This window comes from Caretta caretta, chromosome 9 (genome assembly GCF_965140235.1).
Source record: "Caretta caretta isolate rCarCar2 chromosome 9, rCarCar1.hap1, whole genome shotgun sequence".
NCBI classification, from domain to species: Eukaryota; Metazoa; Chordata; order Testudines; family Cheloniidae; genus Caretta; species Caretta caretta.
In genome coordinates, this window is record NC_134214.1 from 81196906 (window position 1) to 81221560 (window position 24655).

Genomic DNA, 24655 nt, shown 5'->3' on the forward strand with positions numbered 1-24655 from the left:
TAGAGGCTCCAAAAACAGTAGGCAACTAAAACCCCACAATTCTTTAAAACCTTGTGGATTTCTAAGTCAAACTCGTGATTTCTGAATGCTTGAGTCTGGCAATTCTGGTGACAGGATGGTTTGGGGAAATCCGTAATAAAAAATGAGTTTTGCACTTTAACTCCTTTGCTTATATATTGTCCGTCTGCTACCGTTTGTCTTGTTGATTTGGCTTGAGAGCTCCTTGGAGCAAGGATTGTTGCATACGGTTTATGAAGTGCTGACCACATCAGAGCCTGAATTCTGAGTGGGTCCTCTGGGCGTTACTTGATAATATCATTATCATCTCTAGCTTGGACTATTTCGCTCCCACCTGGGAGACACATGCCACTGGGCTGATTACTCTCCAGCACATGCCACTCTCCCTGGAAGCCATGGGCAATATCAGAGCTTGGAAATAGACCAGCTACAGACAAAAAACGTCTACTGTTTTAGCAGGACATGACCCATCCTATCCTCCTCTCCAGGAATAGAGGAAAGTTCAGTCTGAGGCATGGACTAATTCCACAGACACCACTTTCATCAGCTCCTTTCTACTCATTAACCCTGAGCATCCTACTTCCTGTGATGCTGGGACGCCAGAGATCAAATCTATGGTTCATTCAGTATAATAATACTAGCACTCTCTGCTGTATTTTATGTAACATGACAGGACACTTCAATTTTCCTGTCTGTCTTTCTCAAGCCAGGAAATCACTAAAACTAGACCAAACTGTCCCACACCCTCTGCTGGACAAAACAATGCCAGAGATGCTTCACCAACATTAACAAATTAAACCTCACAACAACCCGCTAAGCATTATGATCCCCCTTTTACAGATGGGGACACTGAGGCAGGAAGAAGTGAGAAGTCTCACCCAAGTTCACCCAGGGAATCAGGAGGGCCAAACTCCTGCTGGAAGAGAGAGAGAGAGAGAACTTGAATTGGAACCTCACTATGGGAGGGAGGACTGGGGACTTTCTAAGGGAGGGGGGAGAGAGAGAGACTCTGGGTTGGAGTCTGGAGAGTTGGAGTCTGGAGAGTTGGAGTCTGGAGAGCTAGACTGTGTAAGTAAATAAATGGGACCTCAGGAGGGGAATGCTTTAAATTATCTTTGGACTGGTGGTGTGCAGGTCTCCAAGGATCCTGAAAAGGGGAAACCGAGGCAGGGAGCTGCAAAGTAGCCTCCACCTCAAAAGAGGTGATGGCAGGTGGAGGGGTTTTTAATACACATTTTCAATAGAACCCCCTTGAAATTTTAATTTTTTTCATTCTTTTTCTCTCCCAGGGCAATGTGAGGTGCTGGGATTTCACAGAACCCTTCCAACATCCCCAAATCCATCATCCCCAACATCCCCAGCTCAAGAGACAACAGCCACCCTGCTTTCCTTACAAACATTGTACATAGTCATGATAACTCAATACCCCTCCTTGTGTCTTCTGCAGACACAGCTGGTAAGGATTAAGGAAGGAGAACCTTTGCAGGAACAAGTAATAATTTGAAGACTTGCTGATTTCCCCATGACAAATCTTGATAACTATCCTACTTAGCAACAATTCTACTTCTCTATCTCTGCCTCTCCTCTGTCACTTTTACAATTTGGTCAGGATATTTGTCGTGAAAATATCTTAATTTTTGCCATGTGGATCTAGTGCTTTTGAAAGTTCGTCTCTTGTAGATTGAAGTTCTGTATCCACAGAACATGTGCAGTGTGGCCAGTGGTGGTGCAGGCTTCCCCACAGTGCCCCATTGCCTTGATTCAAACCTGACTTGGACATGGGGGAGGGATAGCTCAGTGGTTTGAGCATTGGCCTGCTAAACCCAGGGTTGTGAGTTCAATCCTTGAGAGCACCATTTAGGAATCTGGAGCAAAAATTGGGGATTGGTTCTGCTTTGAGGTCCCTTCCAACCCTGATATTCTATGTTTACTGTTAGAAGTGGCTCCTGCAAGATGCATTCAACCCTTGGTCTCTTGAAGTCTGACAAGAAAACTGCCATGTGTGGACACCTGTCCATCGGGAACTGGCCTGAGACTCATTTCATGTAGTCTTGCAAGCAGGGTCTTTGATGCTTAGGAGGCCATCTTATCCGACTGATTACTCACCTCTTGAGTTCAAGCCTTGTTTTGTGGCATCATAGTCTACCCCAGAGCAACTCATTGTGCTGTGATAAACAGGGTTATTCTGGTCTTAGCTGGTGACCTGAGCCGGGGGGGCCCCTATGTAGCAATGATCCTTTTTCATGCAAATTTTCCTAGCAATAAATGAAAAACAAAACAAAAGAAACCCAGGGAAAGGAGAAATACCAAACAAAGTATTGTAGTGAACTGGGGTGAGTTCATTATTGCCTTCTACTGGATGGAATCAGAACTGTCCAGACGAGTTTCAGAGTTGGTGTTTGAACACCTCCAAAACAGTTCCACGAATAAGAAGTTCAATTCATGTTGACTTTACTCCCTCTCCTCTTGATGTTACTCCCCTTGACTACCTGCTGCCTGCAAACTCGGTCACTCAGAGTTAGCAAAAACAGCAGATTTGTAACTAATGGAGAAATAAAGGGAGAGTGGACTTTCAGCTCAGAGACTCAGATGTCTGTACATGAAGCTTGATTCTAGGAGTGCTTCTCATTATCTGGGCTCCAATCCAGTAAGGCACTTAGCACATGCATAACTTTGGGCATGTGTCTTCAGTGGGACTATGTACATGCTTGTTTTTTAAATATCTTTTACTTGGGTGGCCATGTGGCTCTATCCCTGTTGCTGCTCCAGGAGCGTTGCCATAGTACCAGTCTCTGGAAAACTCGGAGAAAGAATCTCAATTTTGAATTTGCCTTGCTGAATTAGGATTCCAGGCAGGGAACAAGTAACAATACTTGGGAAATTGGGCAGACAGGCTGAAATCAATGGGGCTAGGCACCCAAATACTTTTAAAAAAAGAAAAGGAGTACTTGTGGCACCTTAGAGACTAACCCATTTATTTGAGCTGTAGCTCACGAAAGCTCATACTCAAATAAATTGGTTAGTCTCTAAGGTGCCACAAGTACTCCTTTTCTTTTTGTGAATACAGACTAACACGGCTGTTCCTCTGAAACCAAATACTTTTGAGAACCTGGGTTTTTGATTCTGATCAACATCAGAATCAGGAGGGTTGAAGTGACTCTGGTGGTTGTCACCACAGATGCTTTCGGGCTATCTTAGCCATGGGTTCAGCACATGAATCAAGATCCAATAACCTTGAAACCCCCTGAGTCTTAGTTCTGTAATGTGACTGCAGCGGGTGGAATTGATTGATGCCCCCTCTCCCCCACACTTTTTTTTAAAGGTCTCGGTCTAGTCAAAATTTTCTCCTGCTTGTTCTTAGGTGAGATGCTGCAGTCCAGTTTCTGACAGTGATGCGTTGCATCTTAATAAGCCTGGGAGAATGACTGTCTTTAAGAATGGGATTAACTCCTATTGGGGCATTGTGGAAAGGAATTAAAAAACAAACTTTGCCATAGTGAGCTGGACACACAACTCTCCAGGGCCATTGATCAGCCCTGGCAGTGACTAGAATTCAGGAGAGCCTCATAACACCAGTGTGCTCTCACAGAAGAGGAGCTGAATATAGATTGCAGAGGAATGTGGCGGGGAGAGATGATCTGTAGAGACAGCCCTAATGTAATGACAGTAGTGCTGTGCTTTGGGCAGGGATCTTCCTTACTGACAGATTCCCACCTGCCAAACGGAACAAGAAACAAAAGTTATTGAACACTTCAGCTAATGCAGTCAAAGGTTTTAACGTCATCCTGCCTCTAATGATTTCAGTTTTACTTTCAGCACCTAAATGTTTGTGGCATAATGCCATGATTGCTAGTGGATTTACACCAGAAAGTCATTTGGCCCCTGGATTCTTATTGTGACTGGGTCTGCTGAGTTTATAGGATGTTTGTGAATTTCAAGTGTCTCATCTATAACCCAGAGGGAAAACCCTTTCTCAAGAGCAAAAGGGGAGTTCATTCTCTGTCCTGTGCGGTCCTTAAGACTACCTGGGTGGGTTCCAGAATAGAACCATGGAGTACAGGTCCAGATTTGGCTTCATATCTTAATCCTATCCAAGCTCAGGGGTGTTTGGACCCATGACAGGCCTGAGCTGTGTAGTTCAGATCTGAACATTTCTAAAGATTGGGGGGTGCAGCACAAGTTGGATCGAGTATTCTTCTTTGGCCCCATCTTCGAACCACCAAATGTCAAGATATTGATGGTTTGGATGATATGGAATGTTTGCCTAGCAAGAACTGGACAGAGCCCCATCTGTTCATTTCAGGAAGCCACTGAACAGTTGTCAGATGGAGGTAATTTTTCATCACTCCTGAACTGAGTTGAATTTGAGCCAGTGACCTAGAAGTGAAGAGCAAATGAATCCCATTACAATAAAACACAAACGTCTCTCTCAGGAGAGCGTATCTGGGACAATCCATCTAACCTGAAAGGGATTTCATTTTTGGAAGCTTTTTCCTTTTTGTTATGGTAAGACTGGGTTTCCTTAACTGTTGTTTAGTGTTTTGTGTATCCTGAGTAACTGAAGCTCTCGGAATACATTTTAAAAGAGCCTTACTAGAATATTTATGCTATTGAATAGTAATTGGAGTTGAGAGCAAGTCCTTGATCTTGTCTAGGCAGAACAGGTATAACAGGTTTCCAGCATCTAGATGGTGGCTATAAATAGGCTAATATTCAAATATTGGTGTGAAATATTGTCTACAGATGAGGAAATCCGGAAGCACATACTCTGGCAACCAGCTCATCGTTTAATGAAAAGTGTTCCATTCCTGGGATTTCTACGTGCTAGTTACCTGAAGAAATGTGGGTCAAAATAACCACGAGAAAAAATCATAGTAACGTCCTCTGATTTGAAAGGCAGAATGGTTAGCAGGACAAAGGGTTTGGTGATGTAAATGCTGCATTATACAAACAACAAATATATTGTCCTTACGGCATCTTTCAGTTGTGGATATTCAAGTCCTTTGTAAGCACTAAGACTCACAACGCTCCAGCAATGTATGCAAGTATCAGTATCCCCATTTTACTGAAAGTGAACTGAGGCACAGAGACATTAAATTCACAACTTGCGAACATGGGTGCACAAATATACCCACGTTGATTTATAGGCCCCAAAATAAGGAGCCCAATATTTCAAAGGTGTTGAGCACTTGCAGCTCACTGAAGTTATGTCAGGGACCTTGGCATCTCTGAAACCTAGACCTGCCTCCATCACTGCTCGATCGTGGCATTTTTCCATGCTGTCTGGCTGCGCTAATAAGTACACTAGGCCAATGATTAAGGGCCCAGTTCTGCAACTGTTGTTCATGTAAAGTCTTACTTATGCAAGTACTCCCATTGATTTCAGCAGGTTTCTCCATTTGAGTAAGAATTGTAGAATCAATAGATGTGTACGATGTGAGCAACAAACCCATCATTCGGATGTGAGGTTCTATGTGAATGGGCAGGCTGGGCTTCTAGGGTCCGAGGCCAATTACTCTGGGCCTTGAATGAAAGGAGAAGAATCACTGATTGAAGCCAGCAGCCAGTTTTCTCTCATATGCCACCAGCAGTGCGTTGCACAATGTTTACTCAGGGCCGGAAAAGAGAAATGGTTTCAAATGCATTTTCTGTTCTGAGTTTGCTACTGCAAACATGGGGCAGCAGACATTATAATCTACAGGTACAGAATGAGATTATTCAACCCTTCTCTTATCATAACCCTTTACACAAATTACCTCAAATCAGTGACTGAAGTAGGTAGGCGACATCATCCCATGTGACAGATTAGGAAATTGAAACACAGAGAAGCCATATGAGTAGCCTAGAGTCACAGAGGAAGGTAATGGCAGCACTGTGAATAGAAGGTGGGTCTCCTGACTCCCAGTATCTGGGTCACATGGTTCTTTCCTGTACATGAACTGCAGATTTTCAGAACATCCTAGGACCAAATCCTGTTACAGGAACTAAAATTTATTTAACTTTGGGCCTCTACTTTCTGACTATCAAGCCCAAAGTCATTATCTACTTTAAAATTGCACCATTGCTATCACCAGTTCAACTCCACCCCCTGTTCAGGGTAGGTTTATATGAGAGGATACTTAAAATGCTGTTGACTGGTACCTGTCTACACTAGCCTAGCATTCCTGTCGTTGGGATCACTGGTGGAGTGGAATGCGGGCCAACAACAATGGGAAACTTTAGCAAAACTTCCTATTGTGGAGAGGGGTGATGTCAGGAGTGGGTGCATTTCCAAGCAGAGGCAAGCCTTTGTTCTGCCGCTAGGATTCCCAGAGACAACTTTTAATAGTCAGGAAGAAAATATTCAAATTCAGTTTTGCAAAAATCTGCCCCTTTAAAAAACTGACATTTCTGGAGTGACACTATCTTAACATCGCTACACTACCTGTCAGTTGTGGGGCGTCCTTTGCATATTTTGCGAGTGCCTGAATCTTCAGACTCTCAGTAGCTTGCAGGACATCTGTATTTGTTATAACTTTTGGAATGCCCGACTCTCTGCACTACCTCTAGGTCTTAGTGTCATCTCTAGACTTTTGGTTACTATGTAGTCATGGTATCAACCAGAACAATTGTTTTAGAAATGAACAGACAGCGAAAGCTCTTAAGCCATCTCTTCATTGCCTGTCGGAGGGGCCATCTCATGGTGGTGGCACTGTGAAAGTGGATCTTGAAGATATGTTGTGATCTTGTGGGATTTATTGGTGTTGGCCCTCACGCTGTGTCCAAATTCCAGTGGAAATTTTATTACCTAAAATTCCCTCCCTTGGCCCATAATTATTGGTAGAGGAAATGTATTAATCCCTTGCTGACCGAAACCATTATATACACTGTTTAAACAGCTGCTGTGTTCCATTGCAGAGGTAGCTGGGCTTCAGCACTGAGTACAGTGATTCCCACCTCTTTAAATAGCTTTGGGATTCTTTGGTATGACAGGCATTATATAAATACAAGTAATTATCATTATCATTAGAACAGCCTCAAAATATTTCTGTTCATATAGCCTCAGGTAAAGAACTAATAAAGAAAATGAACTGCAAGGGAGCTTGCTCCTGCGTAATTAAACCCATCCGTGTTTGCACGACAGATGAAACAGGAATATTTGACCTGTGCTGTCTGGCATCTCAGCACAATCGCTTTCCAGTTGGGACTCAAACACTTTTGGGTGATATAATCTCTTCCAACTCCTTGTGCTGCAATTCTTTAAGACTCTCGCACCTTGTTGCGCTTAGCAAAGATTGGGTGAAGTGGAGGGTTGTGCCCTATAGGTCAAATCTATCCTTGGTAAAACCTCATTGAAATCACATTTGCTCCATTGACAAAGAAAAAGGTTTCCCTTTCTCTTTGTCAAATGGCTTATTTTTCAAATTCACCCAAGGATCTGAATGTGAAGTTAGGTTCTTTGTAGCTCATGAGTCATCACCAGAGTTGTATTATAGCACTACTAAAGGTGTCCACCTGTATAGAGACTTACAAGACCCTAGTTCCTCCGTGGAGTACACCTAGGCGCTAGCTCTGCAAGGACAACTTAGTAAACAATCTGTTGGTGATCATGTCAGAATAGACTCATTCTTCCATAGCAGAGCTGGCTCAGCAAGTCTAGCTGGAGTCTTGTGAAATAGAAGATCAGAATGATTTGCTGTGGGTTTTTTCATTATTAGTATTATTAATTTATTTTTAGTAAAATGTATTTTCTTCAAAATACTGTAAATAACAATTTCCAATGGAATATTCAAATCAATATTTTAATGACACAAATATAGGCCAAAATTTTCAAAAGTGGACACTGATACTGAGTGCATCAGTTCTGGGGTGTCCAACTTGAGACAGCTGTGGTTGGGCACACTGCTGTCTCAAGTTGGACACCCCAGAACTGATTGCTGGCCACTTCTGAAAATTTTGACTATCCTTTTAAAAGGACAGTACTCAAGTATTCTACAGAAATAGCCTGAAACACTACAATAACATTATTCGGTCCATTAGTCTTGAACACTGTAGTATATTTAATATGATAAAACCCCAGTTGAGACCCCAATCCTTGAATTCACTTAGGCATGTGAGGAACGTGAAGCATGTGAATGAAATGTGAACTGCTCATGTAGATAAGAGGATTGGGGCCTGAATGACTGTCTTTTGTACATAGCCTTGTGCTGTTCCACTTTGTTACATAGATATTACACTGTAGGTTGATGAATGATTCATGTCCAGATAGTGTGCAACACTCCTTAACTTCTGTTGCCTGGTACAAAGGTTTTAGCACCATTGTTTCTGTTCGGTTCCTATACGCATGTGGGGAGCGGGTGTCTTTGTGTTTCATTCTTGCCCTCTTGCATTTCAGTGAAACATTTCATGAGCTTTCAAGAGTCATGTTCATTCAACTTCTGGGCAAAGGTTTGGGTCAATGTTTGTTTTATGTAAATGGGTTTGTCCCTCTCCCTAGAGAGTAACTCTAAAAAAAATATGGCAATCGGTGCTCCGTAGTTTAAAGTTGTTGCCTGCTATGTTCAGTGGTAAGAACAATAACTAATACTTTGCATGCATATATTTAATATTGGTAATGTCTTTTTAATATGGAAAAATCAGTTTAGAATTAATTTCGGAAGTGTCTAGTTGTCCATTGGGTGCCTGACAGTCCAAACCCTTTGAAACTTCAGAGCCGGCCGTGTGGCAGAAACACCAAAGTAATTCTCCGGACAAGATCAGCACATCACTCACTCCTCCCAAATGCAATGCATTAATCTGAAGCCTAACCAGAGGCCTGATCCTGTGACATACTGAGAACCTCTTGCCAGGGGCTGAGTGCTCTCAAGTCCCACTGCATCATTGGGAACTGAGGATGCTCAGCACCCTGCAGGAGCTACTCAGGACTTTGCAGGATTGAACCCTAACTGAGCACCTTGTGTTCTGACTTCCAGGTTGTGGAGGTCTTGGTGGCAGCAGCACTGTTGTGTTCCTCCTCTTTCTCCCCCACATCCCTGCGCCCTGCCACTGACTGTTGCATTTACACTTTTCATCATCTGTTGTGATGGGTTCGAGGACTCAACTTCTACTGATGCAAGGAGAGGCTGCTCACTTTAATTCCCATTTACAGGGCTGAGAATGTGCCTCTCATTAATTATGTCATGAGCTCCAAATGTCAGTGAACCCTATGACCTTCCATTCCCCCCACCTCCAGTTGCTTAAAAGAAAAATGAAAAGCAACTTTGCCATCCAAGAGGGGTTTGCCCAGCCCTAGTGACTATGTTCAGATGCCACCAGTTGCAAGAAGCATGTGCAAATGACATCTCCTGCTTTTGCCTTTAGTGCAGCTCAGTTTATACATCTCGTCTTGTGAGCTCACATGTGTCTGTCACTTCAGGAGGATGGAGATTTGCATTATTAGTATTTGAGGTACCAGCAAAATAATAGAAAGAGTGGGTACTCATTCAAATCTCAGCTTTTACCTAATGAGGTGCTGGCATACACAAAGAGGTATCCATAGAGACATCTAGGATAAAGCAGCATTCTGAAATCATTTTTTTCCAATACATGCTACAGTGCTTTCAAGGTTCCTTCCCCACTCTGAACGCTAGGGTACAGATGTGGAGACCTGCATGAAAACCTCCTAAGCTTACTTTTACCAGCTTAGGTTAAAACTTCCCCAAGGTACAAACTATTTTACCCTTTGCCCTTGGACTTTTGCTGCCACCACCAAACATCTAACACTGGTTACTGGGAAAAAGTTCGTTTGGAAACGTCTTTCTCCCCAAAATCCTCTCAAATCTTACCCCCCTTTTTTTGGGGAAGGTTTGATAAAATCCTCACCAATTTGCATAGGTGACCACAGACCCAAACCCTTGGATCTTAAGAACAATGAAAAAAGCATTCAGTTTCTTAAAAGAAGAATTTTAATAGAAGAAAAAGTAAAAAGAATCACCTCTGTAAAATCAGGATGGTAAATACCTTACAGGGTAATTAAATTCAAAACATAGAGAATCCCTCTCTGCAAAACCTTAAGTTACAAAAAGACACAAAAACAGGACTATCCATTCCATTTAGCACAGCTTATTTTCTCAGCCATTTAAAGAAAACAGAATCTAATGCATATCTAGCTAGATTACTTACTAAGTTCTAAGACTCTATTCCAGTTCTGTCCCCAGCTAAAGCATCACTCAGACAGACACAGACCCTTTGTTTTTTCCCCCCTCCAGCTTTGAAAGTATCTTGTCTCCTCATTGGTCATTGTGGTCAGGTGCCAGCAAGGTTATCCTAGCTTCTTAACCCTTTACAGGTGAAAGGGTTTTTCCTCTGGCCAGGAGGGATTTTAAAGGTGTTTACTCTTCCCTTTATATTTATGACAAGTGCCTACAGATTTTCTTAAGCATAATTTCTAACTGTTCATTGGCCCAACCCTAAACAGAAGGAATTGTGCCCAGAGGCAAAGAGAACCATCCTTAGAACAAGAGGTTGCAGGTTCTTGTAAATAAACAGGGACAAAACTGAACTGGAATCCTGAGCACAGGCTTTGAGCCAGGCACTCCTCCTGGCCTGAGCTCCACTGCCTGCAGTGAGAGCTGGGGGTGCCCAGCAGGTTTAAAAATCAGGCCACTTTTATTCAGATGCCTAACTGTGAATTGAGGTGTCTAAGTTTTAGCCACCTAAGCCTGGCAATTTTGCACTCAGTCCTGGTCATCCAGAGGAATCTGAACTTTTTCTCCATTAAACACGATAAACACTTCACTCACCACCAAAAAGCAGCTGTCTTTCGGGTAGAACATAGCAGCTGTTTGCCTGTGCACAGCAGCAGTACATTGTGGTTTAGAATAGATAATGAAGATGAACAAATCTATTTGAAACTCCAGCGGGATTTTAGGTAGGCAGAATACAATCTCCTAGGCAGGAACCTGGACAGATCTCCACGGCTAACTGTCTTAAACATGAAATAAAAGTTCTGGGATTTTTAAGACAGGTGGTCAGGACTTCAGCTTTGGATCTCATGCAGAAGGCATTACCGTGCACCATGGTGGTGCTTGGTTAAGTACTGACCTAGAGGAGCACTGGCCAAGCTCAGCCCTGCTTACCAGATGAGATCTAAGTAAGAACCCAGTCTATCGTGGCATAGTTTCTCAGCAAGCCTTCCTTCAAAGGTTTAGTATGCAGATCTGTCATGTGAGCCTTAGGTAGCCCTGGCATGTCATTCCAATGTAGCAAAGCCATGGGAAATACCTTCTGCTTTTTGTTCTAGGGAAAGGAAAGTATTTTGCTTACAGTTGCTCTTGGTAGTTAGTCTCTAGGTATTTATGGGATCGCTCCAGTATGGGAAAGTAGTAAATGAAGATGGTGTTGATTCCAAAGAGGGTCTGCACAACTTGAAGAAGTGGAGAGAGTTTAATGCTCATGAAAAAGTGAGTCAGGCCTGGAGACTGCACAAGAGAGGTAGAGGAAGATGGGCAGCGGCAATGCAAACCTTCATCTACTCTATTACTCAGCCAACATGCCTCATACCTGAACTGGCGTCACCACGTGCATCCCCACTTACCTTTAAGAGCGTTTATCTTAACCATATGTGACCCCCTAGAAACACTGGGAATGCCACTCGCTGGATTCTGGCAGCCTTTTGCACTTGAATGACCCCTTCAAAGGCCTGCTCCAAGCACTGAGAGAGACTTACCTCAGATCATCCAGGGAAATGAGGACTTCCTTAATTCCATGAAAGGACGGGGCAGAGCTGCCAGTCACACAGCCCTAGACATGCTGCTGCTTTCCTCCTATGGTCTTGAGTTCACACCTTTCTCTAAAGATCCCATGGCTGAAGGCTGTCTCTACGTCTCTGCTAAATAGAATTGGCCAGTGTTCTGTTTCACAGGCCCTCTGTTCATATAAATATGACTCTTGATCTTTGACTGACTCTGTGCAGACCTCAGGTTATCTGTTGTTACAACACTGTGCTCGAAGAAGAAAAAGTTGGTTCTAACTCTCCTATTTCTTCCTGCCTCTTCTTTTCTTGCCTCATTCACTGAAATTTGTAGTTTCACAAAATCCAACATATCCAGCCTTGTTATCTGTAGCTTGCAGCCATGCTGGTTTTATTTTAGAGGTGATAAAATAGGTTCCTTCTTTACGAGAGCTGAGGAAATAATGGGGGAGGAGGGGAAATCTTTCTCACGGACTTATGAGAATTCAGAAAGAAATTATGATTCAGGCACGTTTGCTACTCTTTCCTGGTCTCTTCCGCTGACTGTCTGAGCTTTATTAGACCAAAATTACTCACAAAAAGCAAATGTCAAGTTCCAACTAATGTATGAATATTCATCTACAGTGAGTCCTGAACTGCACACTCAATAGCAATATTTGATACAATTCATTACATAAGTCATCTGATTAGGGAACAAAATCATGAGACTTATTCTGGTCCAGGTTTTATGGCATAGAATAGGGAGATTGAAGACCAGGGTTCTAGTCTAGTCTTTGCTGCTGGCCCATTTTGTAAGCTTGAGCAATTCCCATTGCATCTCTGCACTTCACTTTCCCCATATTGTGGGAGATAATGAAGTCTTTGGCAAAACACTGTGAGATATGTAGATGGGTAGTTCTGTATAAGTGCTAAGTAGATGTTCATTATGGAACTAAACAGCACCGTTTGAATCTTTGTCACAAACTGCTGTGAGCTATTCACCTGGGGGAAAAAAAACATCACAAATGATTTCTAATAGCTCATACATTCAAGAATGCCTGGATCTTTTGCAAATGGGAAAATGATGAAATTTACTGTTATTCTTTATGAATTATACACTTAGATATTCTGAGCACCCCTAATTCCTGAAATCAAGAATGGGGCCAGTACCTCTTGAAATATCAGGGGTTGTTCTCTCTCATCAGGGTATTCTTTTTTTAACGAATGTAGGGATTATTAGACCATTCTGGAGGGTCATGGTAGTTTTCCCAACTCTCTCTTAGGGGTGATCCCACCAGTGCAGGGTTGGAATGCATTGATTAGGGGCATTGTAATGGCAGCGTGCTCTGCTGATGCTGTCTGGGGATTCGAAGGAATTCGGTCTACAGGGCTGTCGGTCAAATACCTTTCACCAATGCTATATACTCTTCATGCAAAAATTAAATTGGTAGCTGCATCTCACTGCTGATTTAACATGAGTGTAGATCTTCACATCAAAGCAGGAAATCCAGGACCACTTCTGTGGATGGTGGCTAGAGTGATTAAAGCTGCTGCAAGGGCCCTACTTAAGTGCTCTCAGTTTGGCTAAATCCTGACTGTGCACTTAGTAGCTGCAGTTTAATATTTTTAGTAATTACATGGAAAGGGGGAAGGAAACAAAAAGGGAGTTGGCTGCTGGGGGGAAGAAATGATTCACACTTCTCAGGGCATTTGAAAGGAGCTGGCTTGTCTCTCCTGACAGCCTCATTTTTAGCACATTCCGGAGATCATTTGCTGTTATCTGTGATATCTGAATATTCAAGTCACTGTGGATAATGCAGAACTAGGTGGAAAAAAACCCATCAGCCTTCTCTCTGACATCAGTCTCCAGCTGACACTTTGTTTGGATTTCAGGAAGGGTTGTGGGGGGAGGGAAGGAGGAGGGTAGGTGAAGCCTGATTTCATGCTGAGCTGGAATTATGAAAGCTCAGAGGAACTGCAGCCTCACAGATCTTTAAATACACCATTACTGAAATCTCAGCGGAGAACACCTCCTCATCCCTCCCCCACCACCTCCGCTACACTCCCTTCCCTCCCTCTAGATGCTGTGGCTGCAAGTTCTTTGATGTGCAGATATGACGCATGTTTCATTCCCTAATCAGATCCCTAATGGTTACAGAACAGGGAGCTTACACAATGCTGCAGAGGAACAGAGCGATGGGGGAGAGAAACAACTGAAGCAAGCAGGGGAATTCAACGTTGTTATTTGTGTGAGAGAAAGCAGCAAAATGCCATTGGGGGAACCCTCTGGACTGGCCCTTCAACTTCTGTAGCCCTTTGATTCTCCGGTCTTGCACAGATTTCCCATGGGGTCAATAGGAAAGAAGGGGAGGGGAGGCTAGTACTGGCATCTCACATTTCTTGTGGTCCTAACAACCTTAAGTGTTGCGAAAGCCTGAGTCAGGCCCCTGAAATCATGATATCATGTTAAAAATCTTTATTTTTTTTTAAATATGTTTTGGTTTCCTTTTTATTGGCCATTTGATTTGAGCTTTTATGGGGAAGGTCACATTGTCAAGCTTGTTTCTTCATCACCATGAGGGCGAGGAACTTTTTTTATTTTATTTTATTTTTTAAATAAAACTTTGATTTTGAACAGAATTCCATGCCTCCAGGAGCTGGGACTCTCAGAATATTGTGTGAAAGGAAAGTCCAAAGGTAGCAAAGGGCTTGTGTCACAAAATTCAGATTTGGATTTTGAAGTGAAATGTTGCTAAGGATCCTGGGGCTTTGGTTTAAGCCCATCTCTGTCCACAGCACTGGTCAGACAGAACTAAGTGTATGTCTACGCAGCAACTGGGATTATGTTTCCCTACATGGGGAGACACACATATTCTAGCATTTTAAAAATAGCAGTGTGGCTGTGGCTGCATGGAGGATGGCTCGGGCTAGCTGTCTGAGTACAGTACTGCCTGACCCCCTGGGTGCATACTCAGGAGGCTAGCATGAGCTGCTGCCCATGCAGCTGTGGCCAGGCTGCTATTTTTAGTGTGTTCAATTGAGCAGAGCTAGCAAATATCTGTCTAGCTGCACTGGGAAGCACGCTCCCAGATGCTCTGTAGCTAGACCCTAACTGCAAGATCTACCTGTTAAATAAATAAATAAGATTATGCGGGTTTAACTCCCGTTGACTTCACTGGCATTACACTTGTGGTGACTTTTGGCCCTGTGACTCAAGACAAGAGAAGTTAATTCTGATTCCACCCTACAAGATATATCTGGTTGGAAACGAAGCTACCCGGGCAATGGAGATAGGGGGTTTAGTTCCTCTAAGCAGTTCCTAATGGAAAGAGAACCTTGGAGAGCTGTTCGGAGAAGGGGACATAGAGATTGCAGCTGCCCTGAGCTGGAGAGGAGGAGTGGAGTTTTAATCCAAGGATTTATACCACCCTCCTCACTGTGGTATCTGAAAACCTGAGATCTGCAGCATTGATTTGATTTTTTGTGTCATGCTTGCTGTGGTATTTGTTATTTATAACCTTAGATGGTGTCCCTTTTCTATTATAACAATGTCCCTTTGCTTCTGATTTGAAAGTGGCACTGAATACATTTAAAGTGACTTGGAAACTGTGTGTATGCGCATGCACACACCTGATAGGGAATAGGGAGATGCTGTGGCTAGTTTCCCATCAACATGGAGGAGGACACGGTACCTTTGTGAAAAACTGGAAATTTCCTTTGCTTTCAAAACAGGCCTTTAGCCCCAAAAGAGCAGCAGCTAAGAGCAAGGAGAGCCAAACTAATGCACACAGGGAGGGCCAGTGGTTTCCCGAGGAATTGAAATTAAGCGGGGGTGTTCGAATTTATGGTCAGGGCGGTGTCAAGGCCGATGAGGGGTGAGACTGTGAGGGTGAAGGTGGGCTGTGTGGCACCACAGTAAAAACTGAAAAATGTTTCATGACCATTTTATTAGATTTAACTCATGTTTTAAAATCATCACACAAATTAAAGTTGGCTACTCAAGCCTTCTATGAAGCACTAAGTCTACATCCTTCTTGGTTTCTTGTTATAATTTTGCACAACTTTGTTAATGAACTTCTTGAATGCAATGCGTTCATCTTTGGTGGCTTCTTGTGTGTCCGGTACTTCCATCCTTCAATTGATATGCTCATTAGTTCATTCACATGATCAGGCAGAAGGCTACTTCTTTCAGAACACAAAATTCTATTACATGATGAAAAAGAACGCTCAACTGTCGCTGTTGTGACTGGGAGTAGCAAGAGATGAATTCCTACTTCTTTCATCCCAGGAAAGAGAGCACAAAGATCGGGTCGAGCCACTAGTGGTGATAAAAAAGCAGTTGAAGTCAAATCTTCATTTATTCGTCGTATGATATTCCACTCCGTGTTCAAATTCTCTATTGTGTCCTGATCACATGGCAGCCCCATTGCTGGTAGTGCCTCACTCCACTCAACTGTTGGTGTTTTATAGGACAGGGATCTGTAAAAGCTACATAGTGGTTGAGTAGAATCTAGAAGTCGCTGTTGTAGATTTTTTAAGAATCAAGTCTGTGTACTTTTTCAGTTGTCTTAACAAACACTTCTTGTTCTCTTCACTTAAGGATTCAATATAAATGCCTTCATTAGTCAATTTCTGGACTGAAGTCTTTGCTTCTTCCAGTACTTTTTCAATGGATAGCTCTCCGATTGATCCAAATGTAGCTTCTATTGCTGGACAAAGATCAACTACTGTTGTAGTAGATGCTTAGATGGCATTGTTTAATGACCCAAGTGGTTTCAACAGTAGACTTACGAGAGAGAGAATGGCAATAGTCTTCTCTGAACGTAGTAGTAAAAGTAATCCACCAGCCTCACTACTTAGATCCATCCCATCTTGGTAGATACTTTCCAAAGCCAGTAACAACGGCTGGAGTAATTTTAAGACAACAGCCAAGGATCACTCATGAGAAAGCCAGAGGGTTTTCCCAGGTTGGACTAATATGAACTTCAGTCCCAGTGTATCTTCTATATTTTCCAAGATATTCAGTGTTTTTGGACTCTTGCTGAAAAAAAGAATATAATGAAGATATTAAATTTATAGCTTTTTAAATGTCTTTTGAAGACTCTGCAGCTACTGGCCTACCACTGACATCAAGATAACGTACACAATGACTTGATGCCCATTTGCATTGGTGCATTCATCAGCCATGTATGCAATTTTTTTGAATGTGGTGAAAGAGTTCTTCACTTTTTCAACTGTGAGTCTTTCACTGTTGCACCGCATGCTTCTAGCCAGTCAGTTGAGTTTCTTGGGGAAAGATAGTGAGCATTTGCTGGTCTTGTTCGGAACCAGTGTTCAACTACAGGATGAACAAGTGACAATGCACTTAACATTGGCCTTCAGTTTGTAGTGTGTGGTATCTCTTGCTTAAATAGAAAGTAGGATGCCACAGCCATGTTTGTTTGCATGAACTGTGTTGTGTCTCAAGCATTCTTAACAGCCTCATTAAGTACTTCTAAAATGGGCTTGGAAAGTGGGCTTATAAGGCTTTCTGCATGTTGATGCACTCCAGAGGCCTGATGTTTTGCTGCCTTTTCATGTAGTTTGTCAGCATTGTCTTTGCTGATCATTCTGACAAACCAAGCTCCTCCACTTTTACCAGTTATAGCATTGGGGAGCTTTCCTTCTTCGTAAGCTTTTTTGCAAGAGATGCACCAGTAGCCATCTTTTGTAACTTCAATAAATGGGAACACTCTGACCGACAAACCTCGGGAACTGCCTTTAGGTTTTGGAGACAGACACTGTTTCTTCAGTAGGTAGCTGTATTTGTGCTTCGGATGTAGATACACCACTTGAACCTTCAGATGACATGTTGATATATTCTTGGTTCTTGATGTGTTCTTCACCTTGGTTAGTTTTTGAGGCCTTTGAGTGAAAAAATTGTTGTATTGTTTTTTGTCTTTTCATTTTCACTTTGACCTGCAAAATATAAAAGAGATATGAATAAATTAAATGCTTTGTTAGGATCATGCAAATTTAACATAAGGATAATGCAAAATACACCATGTCATAAATATGAAGGGAAGGGTAAACACCTTTAAATCCCTCCTGGCCAGAGGAAAAACCCTTTCACCTGCAAAGGGTTAAGAAGCTAGGATAACCTCGCTGGCACCTGACCAAAATGACCAATGAGGAGACAAGATACTTTCAAAGCTGGAGGGGGGGAAAAACAAAGGTTCTCTTGGTCTGTGTGTTGTTTTTGCCGGGACCAGAGCAGGAATGCAGGTCAGAACTCCTGTAAAGGGCTAATAAGCAATCTAGTTAGATATGCGTTAGATTCTGTTTTGTTTAAATGGCTGATAAAATGAGTTGTGCTGAATGGAATGTATATTCCTGTTCTTGTGTCTTTTTGTAACTTTTGCCTAGAGGGAAATCAAGCCTTCCCCAGGAAAGGGGGTGTAGGGCTTGGGAGGATATTTTGGGGAAAGATGTTTCCAAGCGGGCTCTTTCCCTGTCATATATTTGTTAGACGTTTGGTGGTGGCAGCAATAAAGTCCAGGAGCAAAAGGTAAAATAGTTTGTACCTTGGGGAAGTTTTAACCTAAGCTGGTAAAAATAAGCTTAGGGGGTTTTTCATGCGGGTCCCCACATCTGTACCCTAGAATTCAGAGTGGAGAAGGAACCTTGACACACTACAACACATAATAGGTCTAGATTTCTAAAAAAATATAAATTAAAAAAAATAATTTAAATTGACTTTTGAAAAGTAAGCCATCATGAGATAAAAGGGAAGTCCTCTCATGGGTCAGTAACTGGTTAAAAGATGGGAAACAAAGGGTAGGAATAAATTATCAGTTTTCAGAATAGAGAGAGATAAATAGTGGTATTCCTGAGGGGTCGGTACTGGGACCATTAGTGTTCAACATATTCTTAAATTATCTGGAAAAATGGGTAAACAGTGAGGTGGCAAAATTTGCAGATGATACAAAACTATTCAAGATAGTTAAGTCCAAAGCAGACTGCAAAGAGTTACAAAGGGATCTCACAAAACTGGGTGACTGGGCAACAAAATGGCAGATGAAATTCAATGTTGATAAATGCAAAGTAATGCACATTGCAAAACAATCTCAACTATACATACAAAATGATGGGGTCTAAATTAGCTGTTAACACTCAAGAAAGAGATCTTGGAGTCATTGTGGATGGTTCTCTGAAAATATCCACCCAATGTGCAGCAACAGTCAACAAAGCAAACAGAATGTTGGGAATCATTAAGAAAGGGATAGATAATAAGACAGAAAATATCATATTGCCTCTATATAAATTCATGGTACGTACACACCTTGAATACTGTGTGCAGATCTGGTCACCCGATCCCCAAAAAGATATATTGGAATTGGAAAAGGTACAGAGATGGGCAACTAAAATGATTAGGGGTATGAAACAGGAGGAAAGATTAAAATGACTGGGAATTTTCATCTTAGAAAAGAGACGACTAAGGGGGGTATGATAGAGGTCTATAAAATCTTGACTGGTGTGAAGAAAGTGAATAAGGAAATGTTAGTTAATCCTTCACATAACACGAGAACTAGCTGTCACCCAATGAAATTAATAGGCAGCAGGTTTTAAAAAAAACAAAAGGAAATACTTTACACAACATAAAGTCAACCCATGGAACTCTTTGCCAGAGGATGCTGTGAAGACCAAAACTATAACAGGATTAAAAAAAAAGAACTAGATAAATTCCTGGAGAATAGGTCCATCAATGGTTATTAGCCAGGATGAGGAGGGATGCAACACCATGCTCTGAGTGTCCCTAGCCTGTTTGCCAGAAACTGGGAATGGGCAACAAGGGATGGATCACTTGATGATTACCTGTTCTGTTCATTCCCTCTGAAGCACCTGGCCTTGACCACTGTTGGAAGACAGGATACTGGGCTACATGGACCATTGGTCTGACCCAGTATGACTATTCTTATGTAAAAATTAATTATAATAAAAAAATGTTTAGTACAGAAATTCCCCAACATAATGACCTCTCAAGATAGCAACGATGTGAAATAACAACCTTGGCAAATAAAAACCTTGGCATTTTAAAAATCTTGGCCTGCTTGGAAACATATATATATAAGTTTCCATTCCCAGTCACAAATCTAGCATTCTGGAGCAAAGTCACTAAAATATAGTCCAACAAACAAATGTTTATTTAATGTGCCCCTCACTTTTCCCCCCACTGCACCCCACTCACCAGTGCTGTTGTTGGTCAGTGGAGACTCAGAGTTCAGAGGTGCTTTCCCATGAGTTCACCTCCCAGGTGGGGGGCAAGAAGGCACCTTGCTTGTTGCTCTAGCTGCTCACTGTTCGCTCTGGCCACTGTTGTTTGTTGTGCCACCGTTCACTCCACCGCTCTGCTGCCAATGGCCCTGCGCAGTCACCGTCTGCTGCCTCCTGCCTCTGTGACCTCTGTGAGTTGGTCTCTTGAGGTTCCACCAGCTCTCAGTGAGGAATTGATTCTGTCACAAGGATTCATCTTAAGCAATGATTGAACAGTCTTGATGCCCAGCCCAGTTCTGCCTGCTAGAGTCAGAAATGAGGGAAGGAAAAGGACCAGAATCTGACCAGTGCTCCTGAAAACTCCTTAGGGTGACGGCTTTTTCCTAGAGGGGAAGTGGCCTAGAGCGGCAGAAGCTGCTAGTGAATGCAGGTTAGGCCATGTGGAGTCCTGCTTTGGGAGTCCCCACAACCTTCCAACCCTTTCTCTAATGTTGGCAGCCCCTGACCCCACCACCCCTGCTCCCCTCCTGAGCATCAGTGTGGGTCCTGTTCCTAGTTCTGGCATTGACTTTCTGCGTGATCACAGCCAAGGTCTTCTGTGTCTAGTTGCTGCATCTCAGAAACGGGGAATCGGAAAAGCACGTACTCAGCTCTGCAAAGTGCTTTGGGATCCCCCAGTGACGGGTGCTATAGAAACGTTAAGTACATTTGACCTTGTCATTTATTATCTGGATTCTCCAGCAATGGATGCTCTTTCAGTACTTTAGCCAGAGCACACGAGCTGCCCTGCCATCTACTCATTCTCAGTACAGTGTCTGCCAGCTCTCCCTTCCTTACCGCTCTGGCGTGTTTGTGCAGACCTTCGTGCTGCTAGCATTAGCTGCTGTGTATTTAGTCATATCTGCTTTTGCCTAGAGATGTCAAAGTGTTGACCCAGGTGGGTTATCCAGGCTTATATCAAGTGAGAACAAAGGGCAAAGGCAGTCGGGGATAATAACAACCTGGCAAGAGGCATAAAGCCTCTTTACAATGTTGCTTTAGCCAGTGTCTAGTCTGTCACCCTTGTTCTCTTTATCGCTACATAGGTATTCCTGGAACAGCTAATATTAGCTCCCTTCTCTCTGCCTGTTTCTTAGAAGCTGGGGAAACAAAAATCCACTCAAGTGCCCTTGTTCTCAGGTGGGCTAATGACTGAGCTCTGTATAGTCCATTCTCAGAACCCAGATGAAACAGCAGCGTCATCTGCCCTTGTTACAGGTCAGCATTGAAATGTCTGGATGTGGAGGTGATGGCGTCAAAGAGACTAAAAGGTATTCTGCGCTGAGAATAGGTTCTCTGTGAAATTAGCTCTAGCAGCAGACTGCAAGGCTTCCATTTGGGGTACATTTACCCTGACCTTCAGTGGAGTGATGAATGATGTATGTGGGCGTAGGAGAAGGAAGGGGCATCTAGGTCTTGCCATTGTACTGAATGTGGCCTGAAACTGTTTCAGTTGAGGTTGAAGTCCAGAGTCACAATTTAGGCAGGATTTTAATCCAGGATTTAGTGGGGTACTGTGTCCTGACACACTGTGTCTGCGTATAGACACGATGCTTTCGGCCAGGTTGCAGTCAAGAAAATGACCATGAAAAGGCATTGTGCAGGTTCATGTTTGTTCTCTCTGAGTGACCTCCATAGGCAATTTGCTCCATTTACCAGGAAGGAATGTTGCTTCTGACTGCACAGACTCCATCTGGCATCTAACAATCAGTGTACTCTTTCTGCCTCTGACGACATCACCAGTGAAGAAAATCCTGCAGCTGGATCTTAGCTGACAATTTTGTTGATGATGGGTGAATCAGGATAGACTCCGGCTTAGTCTCCCATAGCGGTGCTGGCTCTGCAGGGTAAACGCTTGATTTTTCTCAGTAAAGTGCTCTGTCTAGCAGCTCCACACAGATCTGCAAAGTGAAGGAGAGGGCACAACAAGCCTCCTTGTGGATGACGGGGACTGTGCATAGATAGCATGGAGATGTGTGCCAGGTTCCCGCAAGGAACAAGGAGGTGCAAGATGGCCAAGACAGCCCCCTCGCAGTTGAGCTGGCCTCACAAGTTGCCCCTGTGGATTTAAAACAAACAAAAAATTACAGTAGGGACTGCTAAGGCTTCTGCTTCCCCAAAGCCTCTGGAATCAGAATGGGCCTGATCTTAGGTACAGTTCTAAAAAGCAAGAGCCAGCCCATTGATATCAAAGGAGTTGCAATGGTGTCTTGTCAGAATCCAGCCCAACCCCTCTGGACAATACCCAGCTATTGTTCTGAGGGAAGAGAGAGATACTGGGTGCTCAGTAAGAAGATGCCATTTTTACATAGTAATTTTTCCGCCTGTAACCATACTTCAGTGTTTGAGTAATTCTTTCTTCTCTGTGGAGTGGTGTCAGATCTGAAGTATTCTTGAAGTTCACGTCAGTTATGTGAAGAGCAGACCCTTTGCCAGCTCTCCTTGTTGCATCCTTGCCGGATTCAGAAGGAAAGATTTTTGCCTTTCCCAGGTGTCAGAATGCTGAAAGAGAGGTAAGAGATATGGCTCACCATGAATAAAAGATGAACTAGGGTTGGGAAAAAAGATTTTTTAATTATGGTCATTTCTGAGTTGCCAGGTGGCGGTGGCCATCTTGCAGAAAAGAAGAGAAAAGCATGCTTGGAACACTGTGAGCACAGGAGCCTGATTTAAGAGATGAAAGAAGTTTTAATGCTGCTTTAAAACTGTGTGAATAATTAAAAAACAACAACTCTAATGTTTAAAAATTAAACATTTTGATTAAATATTAAACTCTAATTAATTTCTTCCAATTGGTGAGCTGGCATCAGTTCTGCATATGCCACAGATCTCTCTCTACATATAGCTGTAATGTATTAATATTATTACAAATTTAATAATAAATAATATAGGCTCCAATCCAATAAAGCACCAAAGCACACACATAACTTGAAGCCTTGGAATAATTCCACTGAAGTCAATAGGACTTGAGCCTTTCTGGATCGGGCCTACATGCCATAGAAATCTAAATGTCCAATTGCACTGCAGAAATTTTAGTGCCATAGGAACTTGTAGCACCTTACACATACAAAATAAGACAAGGCTCCTGTCCTGAGGAGCTTACAGCCTAACACAACATGAAATATTTCATCAGTACGTGATGGAAGTTAGGTAGGTGAGTAACAAAACAAGAAGAGAGGGAGACGTGCTTTGGAAAGCATTTTATTTTTATTTTTCATGTTTTCTATGCAACTTCTGGGTACTATCAATTGGGTCAACTGCTTTTATTTAATGAGTTAAATTGTACTCTGGTCAGGATGTGAGTGACAAAGAGGAACACTTCCCCTTCCTTCCCCCTTTGTATTTGTGTGTGTATGTTTGCTGGGCTCCCAAATAACCATGTCTCATTTTTTAGCAAGAAGGCCGCTATAAGTAAGAAGCTAAGAAACACAAATAGGTTAATAAACTCTTTGGGCCTGATTTGAAAAGGGCCTCACTCTAGTCAGACTGTGATTATTTGCAGTGCAGTCAGACATTTAGATGTCTAAATGTAACTGCTTATGCAAAACATGGAGACCTTTCCTAAAAATCAGAACCTTTACTTTAGGAAACATCACCACTTGTTCCTGGTGAGAGGAACATAGGAACTAGCGGACTGGATCAGACCTGAGGTACAACTAATTCAGTATCCTGTCTCTGACAGTGGCCAGCACCAGAAGCTTCCGAGGAAGGTGTATGTGAGATAAACGGCCTCTTCCATTAGGTCTCATCCTAATCCCTAATAGTCAAGAGAATATTTTAAACCCTGAAGCATGAGATTTAACCTCTCCCCATTTCCTTCCTTCCTGCTGGCTGGAGATCAGCATAGTAGGAGTTATCTTTAGCCAGCTTGGTTGAGGTTTATGACCTATTCTAATTGGAAGCTACTCTTTTATGGATAGAGCTATCATGGAGTTGCACTTGCCTCCCTTATTCCCCCCTCACTTCCTGGAGGAGGGGGCCCTGCACAGTAGGTCGTTTTAGTTCTGATATTAGCTTTTTAGAGGATGCGCTTTGCAGAACAGCGAGGGAAACTCCTTGCTCGGCTGTTCCTTTCCAGAGCAGTTCTTATTTTAGATCAGGCACGGACGAACTTCTTTCATTAATGTTTCATATTTTAGAATTATCATTTGAACTGGAGAAATTTTTGCACTTAGGGTGTTCGCCCTACATGCGCAGAAAGGTTGTTTCATCATCTCTAAGGCACATTTCTTTCTTTCTCGCTGTATCAGTTCGTGAGTTTTAAAATATTCTGATGTGTGGTTCCAAATGGGATTTCCAAAGCAGGATGGACACACACGTGTGTGTGCGTGCCTGGGAATAAGAGAGAGAGCCTTGCCGAAGGAAAAGAGTTTAGGTTTTGTGTTTTGTTTTTTTTTTAAACAGGAGATGCTTTGTTAAAGGGAACATCACCTCCTGCTGCTGTAACAGTCATTCAAGGAGATAGATAAGAGCAGAGATAGATATTACAGCAAGGGACAGGGAATCCTGATTCTTGGGTTCCAGAGTCATTGTCCAGAGTTGGGAGGTGATATGGTTGGGACACCCACTGGTGCTGGAAGTGCCTCTGTTGAATGAAGCCATTCTTGCCTCTCTTCTCAGTGCTAAGCCGCTTACCTTAGCAGCACTCTCATTTCT

The 24655-nt window shown here is 42.7% G+C and overlaps 1 protein-coding gene and 2 long non-coding RNA genes across 7 annotated transcripts in view; 1 reads left to right on the plus strand and 2 right to left on the minus strand.

Moving 5' to 3' along the window:
- Positions 1 to 24655, plus strand: part of ARHGEF9 (Cdc42 guanine nucleotide exchange factor 9) — a 259935-nt gene that overhangs the window by 35170 nt on the left and 200110 nt on the right. The gene's annotated exons all lie outside the window — the stretch shown is intronic.
- On the minus strand, positions 15651 to 20419 carry LOC125642495 (uncharacterized). The gene is made up of 2 exons (XR_007358427.2): positions 19935 to 20419; positions 15651 to 17665 (listed from the first exon to the last, which is right to left on the minus strand). It is a non-coding gene; the product is annotated as an uncharacterized LOC125642495 (long non-coding RNA).
- LOC125642494 (uncharacterized) overlaps positions 20497 to 24655 on the minus strand; it is a 28654-nt gene continuing 24495 nt past the window's right edge. Inside the window, exon 3 of the long non-coding RNA XR_007358426.2 lies at positions 20497 to 22058. This is a non-coding gene — a long non-coding RNA (uncharacterized LOC125642494). The remainder of the gene's footprint in view (positions 22059 to 24655) is intronic.